The sequence below is a fragment of the Rhinolophus sinicus genome, chromosome 14, assembly GCF_057876585.1.
Source record: "Rhinolophus sinicus isolate RSI-liver-muscle chromosome 14, RSI-T2T, whole genome shotgun sequence".
NCBI classification, from domain to species: domain Eukaryota; kingdom Metazoa; phylum Chordata; class Mammalia; order Chiroptera; family Rhinolophidae; genus Rhinolophus; species Rhinolophus sinicus.
In genome coordinates this window covers 88,097,931-88,120,258 of record NC_142514.1, presented here as the reverse complement: position 1 = coordinate 88,120,258, position 22,328 = coordinate 88,097,931, and positions in this window count along the sequence as shown.

Sequence of the window (22,328 nt, the reverse complement as noted above, 5' to 3'; positions counted from 1 at the left end):
AAACAGACGTAGCAATCTGTACACTTTGGGATTTTACGTTTCGCATCTTCTGGTTCTTGTGTTTGTCTGGTCTCACTCTGACAAGGTGTATTTGAATCGGGTGCTCAAGCTCCTCAGAGCTGTTACATCTTTTGGTAAATCTAATAAAATTCTAAGTTTGGAATCAATTTCACTTGGGCAAAAGTCGTGTCGGCAGGATTTAGGGACAATTCATTCTCATTTACGTTGCTGCTGGGAGGAAGTGGCCTGTAAAATGCCAACATTTGTTACTATACAGGGATTCTATTTGAGGACCATTTTTCTCATAACTCTTGCTGATGTGTCTGTTTCCCTGTTTGGATTGTGGGCCCTCGGCTGTGGAATGTAGTAAGCACTGGTAGTATTCTTGCCAAACTTGTCTGAAACTCTACTTCGCTCAGTACTGCCTGGCTCCCCAGAAGGCTAGGAAGAAGGAGCCTGTTCTTAGGCACGCTTCCAGGACTACCTGCTGATGGGCTGCAATTGAATTTTGAGTGCTTGACGTTTTAGTGGCCATAATTATTGGTGGTACAGTTACTTTCCATTTGAAGAGAGAAGGTTTGGGTCTCTCGGCCCAAAGGCTGGCACATAATTTTGTCAATTGTAGATGTATCAATTTTCTATCATATTTTGTTGATTTCCTAATCCCTTCAAATAATGCAGGTGTTTCTAAAAGTATTCTATGAGAAATCTAGATAATTTCTTTGAAGCACAAAATCAGTTATTTCCTATGCTGCTCTAGTTCTTCCTCTTCCTTTGATAATGCAGTTTAGGAGCAGAACTTTCACTGGCCCAGGAGCTCCAGCAGTTAACCATGGCCTTGGAGTGAAGGGCTAAGACCATGGCAGCTGGTTGCCTCTGTCTGACCAAGTGTGAATCCATGGTTCTGGGCTAACATCAAGTTTTCTATTGGTTTCTCTATAACTTGATGAAGATGGACTCAAGAGGTTGAAAAACTTCCTAGTTTTGTAGAGTTGTTTGAGAAGATCTCCACTTCTCGTGAATATTTTGTTGAATTCAGTGCAAGCAGCTTGCTGTTTCTTGGTTGTAGGCCTATCCTGTTTTGTGGCTGTGGTTTCATTAACCTTTTGGCTCAGAAAATGAGTTGAAAAAAGTTCTTTCAGAAGCTGATGAAAATTCATTGTAAGGACATCTCAAGTGTCATGGACTCTGGCAACATTTCTAAAGAATCTTTCAGGGGTGGCCGGATGGCTCAGTTGGTTAGAGCATGTGCTCTGAAAAACAAGGTTGCTGGTTCAATTCCCACATAGGATGGTGGGCTTGTGCCCCCTGCAACCAAATACTGAAAACGGCGACTGGACTTGGAGCTGAGCTGTGCCCTCCACAACTAGATTGAAAGACAATGACTTGGAGCTGATGGGCCCTGGATCACACTGTTCTCCAATATTCCCTAACAAAAATCTTTAAAAGAAAAAAAAATCCTTTTCATGTTCAAAAATTTGACAGGTTTTCTAATTCTTTGTTTTCTATACACATAGTAAATAAAGACCATGAACAATCAAGAGCTTTACTTTGATTCCTGGGGGTTACTGTTTGATGATAAAAGAGTTGCAAGGATCAGCAGGTAGAGCAGATTCTACTCTTCAAAGTGTAGTTTCTCATAAAGATGTTGTGTGACCACATTAAATGGATAGGTTTTCAACCATTAAAGATCATAAAGAAGTGCTCTCCATGTTTTGTCTCTTGAATTGGATTAGGTTGTCACGTTCCCTACATTTTGGTTGGAGTTTTTAACTCCGTATCCTTTGGGTTTGTGTTGCCTCAGACAGAAGGCTTTTATAAATGTTCCAGGGGCAAATTGTAACGTCAGGTAGCAAATCATTTCAGCTAGTTTCCAAAGGAAACTGCCTTTCTTGCATCTGTGTTCCCCAGAGGTCTTAGTCCTGGTTGATAGTGTTGTGGAAACCTCCGGAGTTGAATCTGTGGAATTCTTAACTTTGGTTTTCGTCTTTGATCATTTTCTGTGTCATCCACATCCTCCTTTGATTAGCTGTCATGTGTGAGCAGACCTATCTCTAGATCTCTGAGGGGGTTCCATGTTTCATATCAGTGCTACTTAACAGTTTTATTTAAAGGCTGATTAACTGTCATCTTTGGATGAAATTTTAGCCTTTATAAAGTCTGTATATAGCTCTCAGGGGGTCAGAAACTTGTCAGTGACAAAGTAGTAGGTCCTTGGGGCCGATGAATTGTTGGAGTCAGGATGCTAGAGTGCATAGCTGAGAGACTGGAGGTCCGAAAATGGGTCGTTTATAGTTGTACTTACAGAGGGTGGCCCTTGGTAATGTCAAGGGTACAGCCATCGTGTGGGTGGCTGCAGTAGGGAAGCAGACAAGTGTGTTGAAGACTAGAAGGTCAGGGAACTGAGGCCGGGGTTTTGGAATGGTCATCTGTGTTAGGACAGGCCTCGTTTTAGCGTGTCAGTGAGAGACATGCTTAACTCTTCAGAGAGTGAGAGGAAGTGGACAGGAAGAGGGAGTAGCATCGATACCTGCAACACGGAGGGGAAGTGAGGAGTGTCTGATGACATGAGATGAAGAGGGCGGCAGGGAAACCGTACTGTAAGGAAAGCCACAGTTTAGATGGAGTAAGAAAAGGGAACCCTCAGAGGAGAAGCTGAAGACACAGGCTTTTTGCTGGGTTCTGACCAGGAGTTCCAATGGGCACTGGGAGCGCTTCAGGAATTAGAAAGGTGGGAGGGCATCTGAGAGCTCAGGTGCAGGCCCCATGTGGGCTGGATGCTTCAGGTTTGCAGAATCTGCTTCCATTATGTAGGCAAACGCCTAACTGCTGTGGAGATAATGGTGGTGCCCGCCTGGTAGAGCTGTTGAGAAGAGCTGGGGAGAGCTTTGGGGAGACGGTTAAGGGGTGGATCAGGCTAACGCCATTGCTCGGCTCAGTCATTAAAAGTGGAACAGCCAGGCACCTGGGTGCTCCTGGTGTGATGTAAAAAGAAGTACACAGAACCACCTATAAAGTATCTTGCCTCCCCCCCAAAATATGTTGCACCTGAATCTTCGTAGCCTCTAGGTGTAACCAGTGTTTACAAGATATACACGGCACACAGGAATAGAAAAAAATGATGCTACAAAGATAAAATCAACCAAATCCGGAATAAGGGAGCATCTATAAGGGGAAAAGGGAGGGAAAACTATTATAAAACGTAAAAAGTCCAAGAGGCATATTCCAAGGCTGTAGACTTCATTTGGACCCTGATGAGGTCAGACCAGTTGCAAAGATGGGCAAATAGGGAAAATTAGAAGTGGGACGGATATTAGGGGATAGCAGGGAATTGTTCATCGTATTGGCTATGACAGTTTTATTATGCCATTAAAAAAATTGTTCTCTCAGAGTGTGGACTAAAGTCTTTGTGTGGGAAGTGAACAGGAGGCCTGTATTGCTTTAGAATACTCCATGCCGGTCCCTATGCCCGCAGAAAAGTGGTAGCTGAAGCAAGAATAGCAGAACATTAATAGTTGCTGAAGCTGGGTAATGTGTATGTAGGATTCCTACTATTTTCTCTAATTCTATGTATAAAATTTCTATAAGAAACAGCTTTTTTTTTTTAGTGAGTTAAAGTATATTAAGTACTTAAAGCAGGGCTTGTCACATAGTAGTACTATATTATACAATCTCTGTTATCTTTATCTTCTTACTTTTCAGTCACTTTTCTTGCCGAGGCATCAAGGTTTAATCACGTGGGCAAGAAAGGTAGATCTAGGCAGGGCTGTCATGCCTACTGGTATTGGCCTAGCGAGGTGTCACTTGAAATGTCTTTTTGGTTCTAATATTTAGATTGTACTAGTGGATGCAGTTAGAGAACTTGTGTATTGAACAAATGCTGATAGAATTTTCAGTTCTGCCAAACCTGATCCCTGTTTTAAAATGTAATGTTGCCTCAGGGACGTATCTTGACCATTCTATCTGGAATTGTGGTCTGCCCCCTTCCCTACGGCGCCTACACACCTATTACCTTTACATTATTTTTCTATAGCTCTATAACTAACTTACGTATTGAATTTACTCACACATTTTCGATCCACGAGTGTGAATCTGCGTATGCGGAGGGCCAGCATAGTTACCTTTTATTGCTTGGAGGTTCAGTGCCCCTAAGCACCACCCCTGCCCGCACACACACACACACACACACACACACACACACACACACACATATACACACACACCGTGTTAGTATTGTTCAAGGATCATCTGTGCAGTGTGTGTCCTCCCTCACCTTCCTACCTCTGACTAGAAAGTAAGCTCTGTAAAGGCAGGGATTTTTATCATTCAGTTTTGTATTCCAGCACCTTAGAAGGGTGTCTGAAACATAGCAAATACTCAATAAATATGTCAATTGGATGTGCCCCTTACATAGACAAGAAAACTAGGAGTTGACATAGATTTATCTGTGCCCTCTAGCCCTACCCTTCAGTGGCCAGTGGCTCCATTTTATGGTGACCTGCCTGAGCTATGTGTAGTCCACCTGCCGCTGTAGCACTCTTGTCGTCAGACCCCTGGCATTAGTACAGTACTCAATGGATGCATTTTAAACTAGATTGTCATTTTGACTGACCGTGTGAAACCATTTGACTGTTAATCAGAGTACTCAGCCAAAAATGGATTGACTGATGAATTAATTGAAACCGACATTTAGATTCACCCATTTTGCCATCTCTTCCCAAATACAGACTGAACATTTTTAAGAAACACTGATTTTAAGAGATGGTTCTGAGTTTAAACAAGGCCTCTGCTTACGTGGGAAGCTGACAAACTCCACAGTGATCCATCATCATGATTCTTTCCTTTAACAGGGCACAAAATAGTACCCCAGCCCCAGGGACTGAAAGGACTGTTCATAGGTATTTGGTCTTGCGTTAAATGATACCGATACTGGCAGTAATGATGGGACTTGTCTCCTGCTGCCCCAGCATGTCAGCACTGCCAAGCCTTGCTCCAGGGCTGGGGGAGCCATTTGCCCAGGATACCTCTCCCGGCTGAGGGATGAGCAAGCCACTTTCATTTGGGGGGAAATTTCTCATCTGTAGGTTGAGGGCATTGGACCACATGGTCATAAAATTTCTTCTTTGCGGGGCAGCCGGTTAGCTCAGTTGGTTAGAGCACGGTGCTCTTAACAAGGTTGCTGGTTCGATCCCGACATGGGCCACTGTGAGCTGCGCCTTCCACAACTAGATTGAAACAACTACTTGACTTGGAACTGATGGGTCCTGGAAAAACACACTTAAATAAATAAAAGTTTTTCTAAAAAATTCTTCTTTGCAAATAGAAGGTGTAACAGATCAATGATTTAGAGAAAACCCTTCAAAGGCCAACGGACCAGGTTAGAATTACAAGAGTTTATGAAAAATATAATAAATGGGGTTAAGGTGCCAGTTATCACACAAGGCAGGTTTGCGTTATACAGAGTCATAACCAAGATTTTTCTTCCTGGGTGCCATTTTAATTTTGCGTTAAGAATTCTGTTCGTTGTCCTTGCAGTAATTTTTGCTCCTCTAGAGGGAGGTATGCTCTTGAGTTCTAATTATCAACCTGTAATGCCAGCTGCATGAATGGTGGGTAGGCTGTTGATTGCCAGAACTTTAAGACAGCACAGGATGCACAGGACTAGTCAAGTTCATCTCTTTACATGCCCCTTAAAGAAGGGTTACATGAACTGCGCCTGAGGATAGCAGGTGCATGTTTGGTGGTTGATTGTTACATCAGTCCTCTTAAAGGACTCCTGAAGAAATAAGTCCCCAATAATGTTTTCCAGAAGCTGTAAACTCATTTAATCAGTTGTTTGTTTTAGTTTAAAATACAGAATACTTCAAGAAAAAAGGCAACCACGCAAAAATTTAGACTTGCAAAGGGCCTGAGTCTGGGGAGTCTGACAAGTTATTAAGTTGCTGAGACCCACTTCATCTTTCTGGGCCTCAGTTTCCTCACCTATAAAAAAGGAATGTTGGAGTGTTGAAGTTTCTGATAGCTCTAGAGCTGCACTTTTCACTATGGTTGCCATAGTCACATGACTACTGAACCCTTGCAATGTGGCGAGTCTAGCTTGTAAGTATAAAATACACACTGGATTTTGAAGACTTAGTATGAAAAAAAGTAAAGTTACTATAAATTTTTAGTATTGATTACAAGTTGAAATAATATTTTGCATATCTTGGGTCAAATAAAATATATTAAAATTAAATTCACCTATTTTTACTTTTTTTGTGGGGCAGAAAATTTTCAATTGTATATGTGAATATGCGGTGTGTAGTTTAGAGCAACGTACAAGTGAAGAAATGAGCAAGGTTCCCCTTCAAATCTGCCTAAACCAATCTTCTACAAGATACTTTTAAAATTTCATATTCAGGAATATTTACTATTTGTGAAGGTAAAATTACCATTCTGATTGGTTTAAGTATAGATAGTATATACATTGTATGAGTGAAAATGGGGCTTCTTTTTCCCAACATTATTTTGTTAGTTTGCTCCTCAAAATTTTCTATCAAATGTACTCTCATTGGGACAGAAAGACATGGCCCCAAGCTGCCTTCTACTCCACCTCTAGGCACGACATTTCTTTCAAAAATCTTGTTTTAGCTTTAAATGAAGTCCCTGGAAATTTCGCATTCCACTTCATAATAAATTCCCGTGAAAAACTGTTTGGGAAGCTTTAAGTTACCATCCAGTAATACTGATGCTCCAGGAAACAGTGACCCGTATTAACCTGAGGTTTCCCTGTGGCACACCAGCACTTCCTAATTGGACTTCAAAGTCCGCTGCTAGTGAGGCTAGTGTGGCAGGTTTTTTGCTTGTATATTGTAGGATAATAGTCTCCATTACAGTAAGGTTGTATGAGGTATAATGGTTATAAGTCATTTAGCACACAATCAATGTTTATAAAAAATAAGTCTTGGTTATTCTTCTCATTTGGTTCCTAATAGGTACCCTGACGTGGAAATGAAGGATCGAGGCCAAAGGATTTTTCTTAGAAAATGTTGACTCGACCAGAGGAGCATACTTTAAGTTAGAATATCGTATCAAGACTGCTCTAGTGTCTACAGGATACCCACCGTGTTTCCCCGAAAATAAGACCTTGCTGGGCAATCAGCTCTAATGCGTCCTTTGGAACAAAAATTAATATAAGATCCGGTATTATATTATTATATTATATTATATTATATTACATTACATTACATTACATTACATTACATTATATTATATTATACCTGGTTTTATATTACAGTAAAATAAGACCAGGTCTTATATTAACTTTTGCTCCAAAAGACTCATTAGAGCTGTTTGTCTGGCTAGGTCTTATTTTCGGGGAAACACGGCATTTCGTTTACAATTTCGCTAATATTTATGCAGGTATTAGTCGGAGGCCATGTGCAACTACTCACAAAGACCTAGATTTGAATTAAGAAACCCTGAATTGTAGTCCAGGGTCTGCTACTCCTCTTTAATTTTACTTATAATTTACACACTGTGTATAAGGAATTTTTAAATGGTTTTCAGTAAACAGCATATTCAATACTATCAATAAGAAAAGAAAAGCCATTTGGAGGAAGGGAGAAGTTACTATAGCAAAAACCTACAGACTCATATACTTGTTGCCTGGTGAATTCCTGAGTTGTTAGGTTAGGATCAGTGAGCTTGGAAAAGTCATTAGACAAAAGCCTTTGTCTTCTCATCTCCATAAGGAGGAGGTTGGACCAGGTAATTACTAAGACCGCTTCCATTCCTAAGCACTGAACTTGCAAGTCAGACAACCTGGTTAAAATTCCACCTCCAGTATTTGCTAGCTGGATGAAGCAAACTTTCTGAACTTGTTCCTTTCTCTGAAAGGAGGATAGTATGAAAGTCAAATCTGAAGTCAATGAAAGTTCAAACCTGACACTTAGAAAGTGCTCAATTAATGCTGGTTTTCCCTAAGAATTCTAGGAAATTTTAACTCCAGCTCATTTGCAGTATCACTTTATTGCTCTACTACCCTTTTCCAAAATGAATACATTTTATTTGATAAACAGGATCACCTGGAAGGTGAAAATCAAGACATCCAGAGAGAGTGGTCTGTCAAGTCCACGGACAGACCCTTGTAGAAGTAGGGAGGCTCACCAAGAAAATGACCTTGACCACCAACACTCTGCTGCTGGAAAATGTTTTTAAGAGCAGACAAGGGGTTTATTTTAATCGGAGATAAATTCACACTAATTTGTGAATGGCTAATTCCCATTGAGCAAATCTTAACAAGGCAAAGGGCCGTGGAATGCCCAAAGGGGTGTGGTGGGAAGTGAACAGAGATGTGCAGAAAGGAGAGGGTGGAGAAGTCCAAAAGCCAAACTTCCTAACCTCAGGTTTGATGTGGGGCGGGCCCTGCCCTAGTTTGGAACAGTGAGAGGAAATGGTTAGCTCTCAGACCTTCCCATCCTATTAGGAAAGCACGGATCTGAGCATGTGCTTCGGGCTAAGGTGGAGCTGGCTCAGGAAGGTTGCACCCACACTTATGTAGCACCTGAGTAGGAGATGCCTTCCCAATTAGGTGTGTGCCCACCTCACTCAGAGCTGTGGGGCTGCAGTGGGGAAATCAGCTGAGCATCGAGTCCCTTTGGGACTCGGAGTTCCTCTGGGCATGCAAGCCAAGCTGTAATCAGGATTCTCAAGTAGAGCAGTGGGTTGGTTTTATTTTTACTTTTTGGTTGTTTTTTGTTTGTTTTGTTTTGTTTGTTTTAGGTTCATGGAACCCTTATGGGGAGTCTAGTTAGCCAGCTCAGTGGAGAGTAGAGAGTTGATAGGTCTTCCTTTTATTGGAAAGCCCAGCTCCGGTTAGGATTCCCCCCTCCCTCCTGCAGCAGCATCAGGGCTTCTTTTCAGATTTATGAACGAGGGCACATTTCATGCTTGCTGCTTTTAGCCCGACAGGCAAGAAAGTGTCCTCGCCAAAAAAGGAGTGAAGTACTGGGCATCAGCGGGGCTCTCTCTCCCAGCATCTCGGAAATACCTTTAGCCTTGGGAAGTCCCTGGATGCCTCCCAATGCATTTAAATGCTCCTGCCTTTGAAATCTGGGGATGGGGAACCAAGAGTGGGTTCTCTGGCGACAGCTCTCCAGAGTGAGGCAAAGTTTCCAAAGGTGTCACGCAGGGGGAAATCTAGCTCGCTCTCTGACTGAAACAGGCTTGCTGCAGGCAAGGCAGTTCTGGGGGAAAAAAAAAAAAGATAAAGAAAAAAAATCCTTCAAAGATCTTAAGATGTAAAAACATTTTTGCAACAAAGAAAGAACAAGCCTCTACAAGAAGGCAAGTGCAGAAAAAAAATCTCTGAACGGTTGCATTTTGGGTTTGAAATTTCAGCTGCTTCTATCTTCAAGCCCAAGGGAGCCCCCGCCCCAACCTCAGTGGGCTCTTTCCTGGGGCCCTCAGCCCTTATGGTGGGCGATGTGCCAGCTGGTATCAGCATTCCAGCAAGCATGGGAGTCTGTCTTCCCAAATCAGGTCTGTTGAGGGGGAGAAGAATCAGAGTAGGTGTATTAGGGGTGCTTTGGATGGACCTGTTGGAGGCTGGGTGTGGGTCGGCTGTGCTGCATGCTGCCATCTGGAGCTACAGTCACGTTGAGGCAATGCCTGCACCACCCTGTGCATGGAAACCCACTGTCTCCAGGCAATAAAGAACAATGAAGAAGGCCCCCCAGTGCGTGGGAGCAGGGGTGATGCAGAACCATGTGGACCCGTGGCTTTTAGGGATGTGCACAGCCAGTGCCTGTGGATGGTCACAGAAACTGCAGGCAGAGGCCAGCCTCACACAGCCTGAGCTGCCCCCTAGGTGGGTGGGAGTGGTGAGGATCAGGCAGCCTTGTATTTGATGGTCTGGCCTCTTGGGCTGCTCTTAGAGTGTTCCCCCCCCTCTTCAGATCACCTCCTTGAAGCAGGTGAGGAAACTGGAGGTCCAGGCACTTGGAGGAGCCTTGAGGCGCCTCCTGTCTGCCGCCCATTTCCTTGACCCCAGCTTAGGGCAAGGCTGTCATAGGATCTGTGCCCTGGATGTGGAAATGAGGTCCACTTTTTAATGACCTCTTAGAATATTTCTTAAAGGGACTTTAGAGGCTCTCTGTCACACACAATTCCAAGAAGACTAGGAGAAAACGGAAAGTGGTAGACACAATGGTCAGTCTCAGCTCCTGTTGTGTGGGCAGCAGTCTGACTGTGGAAGCTTGTCTGTCCTCCCACAGGAGTCGCCAAGCTGCTCTGGGGCTGCTTCCTGGGCTCCACAGGCCACACAGACGCCCGTGAGTCTGTTCTGGGTTTTGTGGTGTTTGGTTTTTTTAAGTAGAAAATATGAACAGCAGAATGAAATACCATTCAGAGCCTTCCTTGGGCTCTGGTCTATGTATCTTTCATGTTGCTTTCTTAGAGAGGCTTTGACCACGGGGAGATGGATCTGAGATCACCAAGCAGGTTTGAGAGCTGGGGGTAAATTTTTACAATAAATAGGTTTGCATACCTTAGATTCTTTTCCCAACTCCCATTCCCCACCAAAAAATAAAAGAAAATAAAAACAAATAGAAAATCAATGAAAATCAACAGTAACCATATAGTCCATTCACTTTTCCCCTCTGAAATTAATATTATTCTAAGCCTACTGATGACACGCTATTGAGGGACTTACACGGGATACACTTTAGTTCCTGCCCTTAATGTTACTGTTTTCTGACGGATTATCTCACACACACACACACACACACACACACACACACACGCGTGCTCATACACAAAAAAGAATTAGGAAATAATGCGAGACTTTTCAAGTGCTACATTGTGTGGCACAGACAATGGATGCTACAGACGTACAGAGAGGAGAGCAAACTGTACGGATTGGGGTGGCTCGGTGGGGCTGGAGCCTAGATTGAGGGTTGGGTGAGTTTGGGTTGGAGCATATGAGAGTGAAAAGCTGAGTTCCGTGGCAGAGGGCAATCCTAGAAGAGCTGCTCTGACTGGGTGGATAAAAGTGTCAATTAGCAAGCTTTTGGTTGCAAGTAATAGTAAACCCTGACTCGAGTGACTGAAACAGTAAGGACAAAAATTATTTTTTAATTGTATAACTGTTTCGACATGGTTTTTAATGTGATAACCAATCAGAATAAACCCTGGCCATAGTGATGGAGTAGGGTTTTGGAGGCCTCTGCTATGACCAGCATTTATTGACCCATTGTGGAGGGATAGGGGAAGTCTAGAAAATTCTAGGGAAGGGTTAAGAGATGGGGGTGATAGAGTCACTCAGGGGGCACTGGACAGCAACTATTAACAAAGCAGCACGGGAATATTTCAATATGCTAGCAACCCATATGGTTGGTCCAGTGTGTACCAGCTGAATATGAGCGTGGAGCAAGACAAATCTATTTTCTCACACAGAATTTTAGAGGTAGGACCATTCTGGGTGGTGAATTCAGTAGTCCAAGGTCTTCATCAAGGACCTGGTCCTTTATAGTATTCTCTCCTGCCATCATTAGTGTATCACATTCTTATGACAAAATGCAGAGGTGGAACAAAGGACTGTTTTTCTTTTCATCAGCCAAGGATATGTCTACCAGAAGTCTCCCTTCAGATCTCCATGGGAATGGCACTGCACTGCAGTCCCTGGCACAGGAATGGCGAGGACAAATCCCTTGGAATGAATGAGGGGCTACTTCTCCTGAAGCACATGTTTGTATACTTGGACAAACTTGGGGTTCTTTCAGGGGGAAAAGAGAAATGGCGTTGGGTAGGCAACCAACAGTGTGCGCCATGAAGTAATATGGATCCACTAATAGAAGAAACTGGAGAAACTGATTTAACCAGTAGAACCATTCGAGAAATGATAATGACCATTTGGTGAGCACTTACTATGTACTTCCCTACTGTTTTCCATAACGGCTATTTCAATTACAATCCCACCACCAGTCCCCAAGGATTCCAAACACTTTACATACATTATGTCATTGAATCCTCATGAATCCCTGAAATGATGTAACTGAGCACCAGATGGGCTGTACTTTGCACAGGCAGTAAGTGACCACGCTCGGGCAGGTGGTGTAACGGAAGTGTCATTTTCTTTACAGTGGTGTATTCACTACATTGGGAGGCAGAAAGGTTGATGGCATGGATACCAGATGGGAAGCTGTGGAAATAATGTTGCTCGAAGATGATAAGAGTCTGGATCACTATGAAATAAACGTTAGAGCACCAGTCATGTGTGAAGCATTTCGTCTGGCAGGTTATCTCATTTAATTTCTTCATTCTCACAAGAATTCTGTGGAATAAGTATTTATTTTTCTTTTTGAATTAAATTTTATTTGGGTGACAATTAGTAAAGTTACATAGATTTCAGGTGTACAATTCTGTAACACATTATCTATATCTCACTTTGTGTGTTCACCATCCAAAGTCAGTTCTCTTTCCATCACCATATATTAGCCCCCGTTTACCCTCTTCTAGAGCCCCACTCCCCTCTCCCCCCTTATCCTCTGGTAACCCCTGAACTATTGTCTATGTCTATGAGTTTTTGTTCCTTCATTTGTATGTTTTGTTTTTTTGTTGTTTTCAGTTTTATATAACACATATCAGTGAAATCATATGGTTCTTTACTTTTTCCGTCTGCCTTATTTCACTTAGCATTATAATCTCAAGATCCATCCGTGTTGTCACAAACGATACTATTTCATCTTTTCTTACCACCAAATAGTTTTCCATTGTGTATATATACCACAACTTCTTTATCTATTCATCTATCGAAGGATATTTTGGTTGTTTCCATGTCTTAGACACAGTAAATAAAACTGCAATGAACATTGGAGCACATGTGTCTTTATGGATAAATGTTTTCAGATTTTTTGGGTAGATACCCAAGAGAGGGATTTCTGGGTCATTTGGTAATTCTATTTGTAATTTGATATATTCCCATTCATTTATTTTAGCTTTTACTTCCTTTGCCTTTGGAGTCAAATTCATAAAATGCTCTTTGAACCCAAGGTCTATAAGTTTAGTACCTATGTTTTCTTCTATGCAGTTTATTGTGTCAGGTATTATGCTTAGGTCTTTGATCCATTTTGAATTAATTTTGGTACATGGTGACAGATAGCAGTCCAGTTTCATTCTTTTGCACATGGCTTTCCAGTTCTCCCAGCACCACTTATTGAAGAGGATATCTTTTCTCCACTGTATGTTTTTTGCTTCTTTGTCAAAAATTATCTGTCCATATTTATGTGGGTTTATTTCTGGGTTCTCAATTCTATTCCATTGGTCTGTGTGTCTGTTTTTCCGCCAATACCATGCTGTTTTGATTATTGTAGCCCTGTAGTACAAGCTAAAGTCAGGGAGTGTGATACCTCCAGTATTGTTCTTTTTTCTTAGGATTGCTTTGGCTATTCGGGGTCTTTTGTGGTTCTATACAAATCTGATGATTTTTTGTTCTATTTCTTTAAAAAATGCCATTGGGATTTTGATGGGGATTGAATTAAATCTGTATATTGCTTGGTAATATGGCCATTTTAACTATGTTGATTCTTCCAATCCATGAGCACGGAATGTCTTTCCATTTCTTTGTGTCTTCAATTTCTTTTAAAAATGTCTTGTAGTTTTCAGCATATAGGTCTTTCACATCCTTGGTTAAGTTTATTCCTAGGTATTTTATTCTTTTTTGTTACAATTGGAAAAGGATTTTTTTTCTGAGATTTCATTGTTAGTATATAGGAATGCAATGGAATTTTGTACATTGATTTTGTAGCCAGCAACTATACTGTATTCGTTTATTGTTTCTAATAGCTTTTTGGTGGAGTCTTTAGTGTTTTCTATATATAGCATCATGTCATCTGCAAAGAGTGACAATTTAACTTCTTCATTCCCAATTTGGATGCCTTTTATTTCTTTGTCTTACCTGATTGCTCTGGCAAGAACTTCCACCACTATGTTGAAAAGCAGAGGTGATAGGGGACAGCCCTGTTGTGTTCCTGAACGTAGAGCAAAGGGCTTCAGTTTTTCACCATTAATTATGAGATTAGCTGAGGGCTTGTCATATATGGCCTTCATTATGTTAAGGTATTTTCCTTCTATACCTACTTTATTAAGTGTCTTAATCATAAATGGATATTGTATCTTGTCAAATGCCTTTTCTGCATTAATTGATATAATCATATGATTTTTGTCCTTTATTTTGTTTATGTGATGTATCACATTGATAGATTTGCATATGTTGAACCATCCTTGTGCCCATAGGATGAACCACACTTGGTCGTGATATATAATGTTTTTAATGCATTGTTGCATTCGATTTGCTAGAATTTTATTTAGGATTTTTGCATCTGTATTCATCAGAGATATTGGTCTGTAGTTTTCCATTTTTGTGTTATCCTTACCAGGTTTTGGTATCAGGGTAATGTTGGTATCGTAAAATGAGTTAGGGAATATTGTTTCTTTTTCAATATTTTGGAAGAGTTTGAGCAGGATTGGTATTAGATACTCTTTGAAGGTTTGGTAGAATTCACTAGTGAAGCCATCTGGACCCGGACTTTTGCTTTGGGGAAGGTTTCAGATGACTGATTCAATTTCTTTACTGGTTATCGGTCTATTTAGATTTTCCAGTTCTTCATGATTCAACCTAGGGAGGCTATAAGTTTCTAAGAATTTGTCCATTTCTTCTAGCTTATTGTATTTGGTGGCATATATTCCTTCATAGTATTCTTGGACGATCCTTTGTATTTCTGTGGCATCTGTCTTTCATTTCTAATTTTGTTTATTAATGTCTTTTCTCTTTTTATCTTAGTGAGTCTAACCAAGGGTTTTTCAATTTATTAATCTTTTCAAAGCTCTTTGTCACATTAATTTTTCTATTGTCTTTTTGTTCTCTATTTCATTTAATTCTGCTCTGATTTTTATTATTTATTTTCTTCTGCTGACCTTGGGTTTCATTTGTTCTACTTTTCCTAGTTCTTTAAGGTGTAACATGAGGTTATTTATCTGGGATTTTTCTTGTTTCTTGAGATAAGCCTGTAATGATATAAATTTCCCTCTTACAACTGCTTTTGCTGCATCCCAAAAATTTTGGTAGGATGTATTTTCATTCTCATTTGTTTCTATGTATCTTTTGATCTCTCCTCTTCTTTCTTCTTTGACCTGGTCATTCCTTAAAAGTATGTTGTTTAATCTCCTCATATTTGTGTTTTTTTCCTGCTTTCTTTTTGCAGTTGATATCCAATTTCAAAGCCTTTTGATCAGAGAATATGCTTGGTATAATTTCAATCTTCTTAAATTTGCTGAGGCTAGTTTTATGTCCCAATACTTGGTCTATTCTTGAGAATGTTTCATGGACGCCAGAAAAAAATGTATAGTCTGATGTTCTAGGATGAAGTGCTTTATAAATGTCAGTTATGTCCATTTCATCTAATGTGTCATTTAGGGCTGCTATTTCTTTATTTATTTTATGTTTGGATGATCTATCCATAGCTGTCAGTGATGTAGTTAGGTCCCCTATTATAACTACGTTTGGTCAATTTCTCCTTTTAGTGCTGTTAGTAGTTCCTTGGTATATTTTGGTGCTCCCTGATTGGGGACATAAATATTGATGATTTATATCTTCTTGTTCTATAGTCCCTTTTATCATTATGAAATGTCCATCTTTGTCTCATGTTACCTTTTTTATCCTGAAGTCTGTTTCATCTGATATCATTATGGCTACATCTGATTTTCTCTGGATACCATTTGCTTGGAGTGTCAATTTCCACCCTTTCACTTTGAGTCTAAGTTTGTCCTTGTAGCTGAGATGTGTCTCTTGGAGGCAGCATATGGTTGGGGTTAGTTTTTTGATCCAATCTTCTACTCTGTGCCTTTTTATTGGTGAGTTCAGTCCATTTACATTTAGGGTGATTATTGATATATTAGGCTTTCCTATCATTCTATCTTTAGTTTTCTTGTAAGACTCTGTCTCCATTGTTTCTTTGCCTTTTTGTTGTTGTCTATTATTTCTGTGTGGTGGTATTCTATGATGTTTCCCTCTGTTTCTTCTTTTATTACAGTATATATTTCAGTTCTGGATTTTTTTCTTTTTTGAGTGGTTACCATTAAGTTTATATAAAGGAAAGTTTGATATTTAGAGTATTCCATTTTCTTCAGCATGCTTATTTTTCTCCATTCCCGTATTTTGGTTCAGGCCTTTACTCTCCCACCTTTTATGTTTTGTTTGTCACAAATTATCCTTATTTATGCTGGTCAAATAGCCTCCTTCAGTATTTCTTGTAATGCAGGTCGTGTGTTAGAAAATTTCCTCAGCTTCTGTATGTCTGGAAAGGTTTTTATTCCTCCTTCATATCTAAAGGATATCTTTGCTGGATATATTATTCTTGGCTCATAATTTCTCTCTTTCAATAGTTTGAATATTTGATTCTACTCCATCCTGGCTTGTAGAGTTTCTGCTGAAAAATCTGATGATAATCTAATGGGCTTTCCTTTGTAGGTTACCGTCTTCCCTGGCTGCCTTAAGGATTCTTTCTTTGTCGTTAATTTTTGACACCTTCAATACAATGTGCTTTGGACAAGGCCTGTTGGGGTTGAGGTAATTAGGTGTTCTATTTGCTTCTTGGATTTGATGATCCAGTTCTTTCCACAAGTTTGGGAAGTTCTCGTTGACTGTTTGTTTGAATATACTCTCTGTTTCTTTCTCTCTTTCTTCTCCTTCTGGTATGCCCATTATTCTTATATTGCTCTTTCTGATGGAGTCAGAAAGTTCATGTAGAGTTCTTTCATTTCTTTTAAGTCTCAAGTCTCTTTCTTCCATCCGTGTCATTTCCAGATTTCTATCTTTGATGTCACTGATTCTGTCCTCCATCTGTTCAACTCTACTCCCTAAGATAGCTATTTCAGTCTTCATTTCTTTTATTGAGTTTTTAATCTCCAGAAATTCTATTTGGTTCTTTTTTAAAATTTCAATCTCTTTGGTAAAATGTTCATTTTGGGGCCAGACCGGTGGCTCAGGTGGTTGGAGCGCCATGCACCTAATGCTGAGGTCGCCAGTTCTATTCCCACATGGGTCAGTGAGCTGCACTCTCTGCAGCTAAGACTGTGAACAACAGGTCTCCTTGGAACTGGGCTACTGTGAGAAGCCGGAGATTGGTGTGAGCTGCTGCAGGCTGCTGTGTGCTGCCGTGGGCTGTTGTGTGCTACCATGTGCTGCCATGAGTGGCCAGTGGCTACCATGTGGTGCCATCGTGAGTGGCCGGCAGCCAGCGAGAGCTGCCGTGAGGTGCTGTGAGCATCTGACCCATGACTGGTGACCGACTGCCTCAGCCAGGGGGAGTGCAAGGCTCATAATATAAGCATGGGCCAGGGAGCTGTGTCCTACACAACTAGACTGAGAAACAACGGCTTGAACCACAGTGGGGTGGGGGAGGCAGGAAAAGAGGGGGGAAAGTTCATTTTGTCCTTTGGTTGTGTTTCTGAGTTCATTAAACTGCCTGTCTGTGTTTTCTTGCATCTCGTTGAGTTTTTTAAGAACTGCAATCTTGAATTCTTTGTCATTTAAGTCACATATTTCCATGTCTTTAAGTTCATTTTCTGGAGACTTTTCATTTTCTTCCTGAGCTGTTTTGTTACCTTGGTTATTCATGGCAGTTAATGATTTATTATTTCTCTTCCTAGACATCTAAAGGAGTAGGTTCTGCAACAGGTTGATAGAAAGAAGTCTTTCATTTGTTTTCCAGTAGGTGTTGATAGAATGTTTTATTTTCTGTCCGACTGCAGCCTTTTATTCTCTCTCACACTGTAGTGTTATATTTTATTTGCACTATTCCAGCTTCTCACATAATGGGGGATTTCCTGGAAGGCAGACTTCTCCTCTGTGAACAGTTCTCCTGGGTTATAGGGCGCCGCCTCCATGGGGGGACTTGGAGAGCTTCTGAAGTTCCAAAGCTCTTCCTGCACCAGATTCAGAGCCCGTGTGTTTCAGCAGCTCTGTTTACTCCTGCAGGGATCTGCCCAGATAGGTGGGGACAGGGGCTGGGTGGGTTGCGAGAGGTGTCCCAGAGCAATGGCAGTGACCACCAACACAGCCAGTGCTGCTACCACGGTTCCCTCTCCATTGCCGGAACTAGTTGGGCTGCGAGTCCATGTCTGTGGACGCCAGTTCTCAGAACTGCAAATATTCTGTTCTTTTGATCTGACACTGCTACTGTTCCTCTTGTAGCACTGGGCAGGTGGGGGCAGGGTGAGCTCTGGGAGGGTAGGGAGGGGGCAGCTAGTCTCAGTGCCTAAGTCTTCTGTTCTCTGCTCGGCGGTGAGGGCTTAAACCACTGTTTTCAGCCTTCTTCCCTCAGTCTTTGCTCCGAGGTCTCTGCCATGAGCATTGGGTTCAGCTGTGGTATATGCTGTCCCCTCAGTCCTGTGGGCCATAAGCGGAGTCCTAGAAGTCCGAGTTCTTCCCTCTCCCGCAGCTGCAGTGGTTCCCGGATGCAGCGAGCTCAGAGCACTGAGCTAGGTCTGCGTCCTGCGCCCCCGTGGTCCTGTCTCCATACTTCTCCCTTCCCTCCTCCCCACTCACGCAATTTACCCACCTTTAGGTGAATTTGATAGTGAGACTCTTTGTCTTGCCTGTCTGCTGTGCAGGGAGTCCTTTGTGGAGTTATAGTTTTTCAATTTGTTGTAAATTCCAGGGGAGATTTCCAGAGACTCACCTCACACCACCATTTTTATGACATCTAGGTATTTTTTATTGTGGTACAAAAACACAGAACATTAAATTTGCCATCTTAACCACTTTCAAACTGTACAGTTCAGTAGTGTTAACTGTCTTTGGATTATTGTGCAACAGATCTCTAGAACCTTTTCGTCTTGCAAAACTGAAACTCTATACCCGCTAAACACTAATTTCCCCCTTCCCCTTTCTCCAGCCCCTAGGCAATCATCTTTCAACTTTCTCTTTCTCATATTTTTGACTACTTCAGATACTTTATGTGAGTAGAATCATATAGTATTTGCCCTTTTGTGACTGGTTTATTTCACTCAGCATGATGTCCTCAATGTTCATCCATGATTTCCTTTAAAAAGGCTGTCTAATACTCCATTGTATGTATACACCACATTTTCTTGATCCATTCTTCTGCCGATGGACATTTGGGTCGCTTCCACTTTTTGGCTATTGTGGATAGTAAAGCCATGAACATGGGTGTGCAAGTATCTCTTTGAGGTGCTGTTTTCAATTTTCTTGGATATACATCCAGAAGTGGGATAGCTGGATCATATAATTCTATTAATATTTACACACGACTTTATGTAATTCTATATAATTATGTGATATATAATTATATACTTCTAGTTTTCTTTTTTTTTTTTTTTTTTTGCGAGGCCTCCATAGTGTTTTCCATAATGGCTGTTTCATTTTACATTCCCACCAATAGTACACAAGGATTCCAATTTCTCTACATCTTTGCCAGCGCTTGTTATTTTCTGTCCTTTTGATATTATAGTAGCCATCCTAATGAGTGTGAGGTGGTATCTCATTGTGGTTTTGATTTGCACTTCTCTTATGATTAATAATGTTGAACATCTTTTCATATGTTTGTATGTCATCTTTGGAAAATTGTCTGTTCAAGTCTTTGCCCATTTTTGATAAGGTTACTTTTTTTGCTTTGAGTTGTAGAAGTTCCTTATATGTTTTGGATATTAATGCTGTATCAGATATATTATTTGCAAATGTTTTCTCCCGTTCTGTAGGTTGCCTTTTCACTTATTGTTACTATAAGGTAGATATTTTTATACTCATTACTGTAATTGAATAAATGAATAATTGAATAAATAGTTCATATGGCTCTCTCCTCAAATACACAGTGAGATACTTAAGAGCCTTTTTTTGTCTTTTTACCTCTAACATCAACACAATGCCTGCTTGTGAATGTTTGTTGAATGAGAGAATAAACTGAGCCTCAAAGGGTTGTGGCTTTCTCAAATTTGCACCACTACCAAGAGGCAATATCAGAATTTGAATCCAAGGCTTTTGGATCCAAAATTAGTTTTCTTTCAACTATACCAGTGATTCTTTAATCACTCTCAAACATCTTCCTAATCCAAAAACCTGAGTCCCCTCTTTGATTTCGTGGGTGAATAAAGCACAATTCCAGCAAATTTCATTGTTAAATATGGTGAAGGCTACTTGCTAGTAACCTGCTGAGGAAGTTAGTAAATGTTGTAAAACATGATATTCATAAACCAAAATTAACATATCACTTGAGGTTCCTGAGGACTCAATAGCCATGTTTCTCCCAAGAAGTCCACTGCTGCTTGGTGCTTGGCAATGTTATGACATTTCTTCTGCACATAAACACATAAGTAGCTGGACCAGGAACTTTGGAAATGGTTTGACATTATCCAGTAGAGTTGAAGTTATGATCTGAAGACTCACCAGTTCCACGTATGTACCTTATACCTGTGCTGTCCGATATGGTAGCCTCTTGGCTACATGTGACTATTTAAATTTTCAATAAGTAAAATGAAATAAAAATTAAGTTCCTCAGTCACGTTGGTCACATTTCAAATTCTCAGTAGCGACATGTGGCGGATGGCCACTGTATTGTCCAACACAGATGTAGAATATTTTCATCGTTGCAGAAAGTTCTACCAGGTAGCACCATCCTAGAGAAATTTGTGTGCATGTTCACCTGGAGCCATAAACAAGAATGTTCCTAGCTCCACTGTTTGTCATAACCCCAAACTATCAGCAGTTTAAGTGTCCATCAACAGTAGAATGGAGAGAGGCTTATTCATATGATGAAATGTTATGCAACTGAAAATGAGTAAAGAGAGATGCATGCAGCAAAGTGGATGCATCTCACATATGTAAGATTGAGCAAAAGGAACAAGATACAAAAAATACATACAGATAGATTATCATACATATTTCCCATCCATGCAAAGTTTAAAATCATGCAAAACTCTACTATTTTATTTAGTATACAGTAATCCCCCCTTATCTGCAGGGGATATATTCCAAGACCCCCAGTGGATATCTGAAACACAATTATACTAAACCCTATATATACTATTTTTCCCTATACATACATATCTGTGATAAAGGTTAATTTATAAATTAGGCACAATAAGAGATTAACAAGAATAACTAACAATAAAATAGAACAATTATAACCATATACTGTAATAAAAGTTATATGAATGTTGTCTCTCTCTTACTCTCTCTGATAACCAACCTGATAACCAGATGGGCCCTAACTGACTAACTGGTGGGGGGCTATACAGTGTGGAGATGCTGGACAAAGGGATGATTCACTTCCCAGGCAGGACAGAGCTGGATGGCATGAGATTTCATCACCCTATTCAGAATAGTATGCAATTTAAATCTTATGAATTGTTTATTTCTGGAATTTTCCATTTAATATTTTCAGACCTCGGTTGACCATGGGTTACTGAAACCGTAGGAAGTGAAATTGTGGATAAGGGGGTAAAAAAGCCTGTGCGGTGGTAAAATAGTAAAGAAAAGTAAAGAAATTATTATCCCGGTGTTAGAGTTACGCTAGGGTAGTGGTCCTTTTCTATTTGGTCTTCATGGAAACCTATGCCAGTGGTTTGGTGAAGGAAATGTTTTTTTGTGTGTGTTTTTTTTTTTGTTGTTGTTGTTCTCTTAGACTACTGAGGAGGAAGATAGTAAGACTCAGTTAATTAATCAATCCATAAAAGTCTCTTCTAAGGTACATGCTATAGACTGAATGTTTGTATCACCCACCCACCCAAATGTCTATGTTCAAACCTATCCCCAAATGTGATGGTATTACAAGCTGGAGCCTTTGGGAGGTAATTAGGTCATGGGAGTGGAGCCCTCAGAAATGGGATTAGTGGCCTTATAAAGGGGACAGACTCCAGAGAGTTTCCTGGACCCTCATTGTGAGGACACAGTGAGAAGACTGACGTCTCTCAACCAGGAAGAGGGCTCTCAGCAGACATTAAATCTATTGGTGCCTTGATCTTGGACTACCAGTCTCCAGAACTCTGAGAAATAAATTTCTGTTCTCTATAAGCCCCCCAGTCTGTGGTATTTGGTGTAGCAGCCTGAACAGACTGAGACAGAAGGGTTTGGTGTGGGCATTATTGACATATTACTTTAAAGTAAAGGTGGTATAATTTACCATTTCCTCCTGATGGGATTATTTGAAAAGTTTACAGAGATTATAGTCATTTTATATTCCACTTAAAATAAAGTCCCATTTATTTACTTCCTATACTAAAAGTTTTGCCTCACTTCTTATTGCTAGTCATTTTGGGCAGGTAGAAGAGGA